The following is a 1276-nucleotide window of genomic DNA, read 5'->3' as shown; positions in this document are numbered from 1 at the left end:
GTGTGTGTGTGTGTGTGTGTGTGTGTGTGTGTGTGTGTGTTTAGTTAAATATCGTATTTAATACATCAGGCTTTTATGGCTCATATATGCAAATATATAAACCATCCTCAAACACTTGCTGTGTCATATTTGACATTTACATTTTAACATCAAAAGAATGTAAAATAACAATAGTAATAATAATAATATGTAATGCTAAAAATGATATGGATAATCAGGAAAACCCAAGCTGCTCCAGACCAGTAAATGTTAATCTTATATTATTATTAAACAATAAACCTCATAAAAAGTCATTAAAGATGTCACAGCAAAAAGACTTTAATGGTCAGAAGGCATGAAGTACAGTAGATTGTGGGTTTATCAGCAAAGTTTTGATCATTGAATTTATTGGCCCTAGAAATGCATATCAGCTATGATACAGTAGACTAATATATTCATAGACTTTAGACATAGACATAGTCAATAGGCTTTATACTTATTGTTGAACAGAAAGTTACAATGAATATTTACTGTAAGTTGTGAGAGAATAAAATGTGGCTAAAATGTTGTAACTAACATTACCAAATAAGCATTGTGTTTCCAGTGAACTTATACCCCTTAAGGCATGACATACTAAATAATAAAACTCATGTTTTAAAAAAAAGCCAAGAGATTGTATTATTTGTGTAGTAAGATGGGGAATACCAATAAATTAATTTTCTGATGTCTCTGGTCTTGCCTTTTTTAGGGTAAAAGCTTGCTAAAGTTGCCTTTTAAAAACTAAACAATGACGGTGATTAAGGAGCAGTCAGAGACACATACCTTATTCATGTCTAAAATGTTCTGTTTTCCGAGAAGAGAAAAACTATGCAAGGATTTTTAAAAGGTTTTTGCACATTCTGCTTTGCAGGTCATGCCCAATGGTTTTTGCATTTAGCTGATATTGTTATTTAAACTGACATAGAAATGAGGAACATCACAAGCGATTTACATTTACAGTACATGTAATCATTTAGCAGATGCTTTCATCCAAAGCGACTTACAAATGAGGGCAATAAAAGCAATCAAAACATCAAAAGAGCAACAATATATAAGTGTTGTGACAAGTCCCGGTTAGTCTAACGCAGTAGGCCTACACATAGTGAGATTTTTTTTTTTAAATCTTCTCCTATAGGGCTTTAATGCTACAAGCACCAAACTTGGCAGAGACCTGGGCCCTGATGTGTAGTTTGCTCCTAGTTTTCGTATAAATAATTAACAAAAATCACAAATTTCCCATAGACTTATATTTTCCGAG

Source organism: Sinocyclocheilus anshuiensis, unplaced genomic scaffold, assembly GCF_001515605.1.
Source record: "Sinocyclocheilus anshuiensis isolate Anshui unplaced genomic scaffold, SAMN03320099.WGS_v1.1 scaffold697, whole genome shotgun sequence".
NCBI lineage: Eukaryota > Metazoa > Chordata > Actinopteri > Cypriniformes > Cyprinidae > Sinocyclocheilus > Sinocyclocheilus anshuiensis.
The sequence above is the reverse complement of the archived record's forward strand: the minus strand, read 5'-3'. Positions refer to the sequence as shown.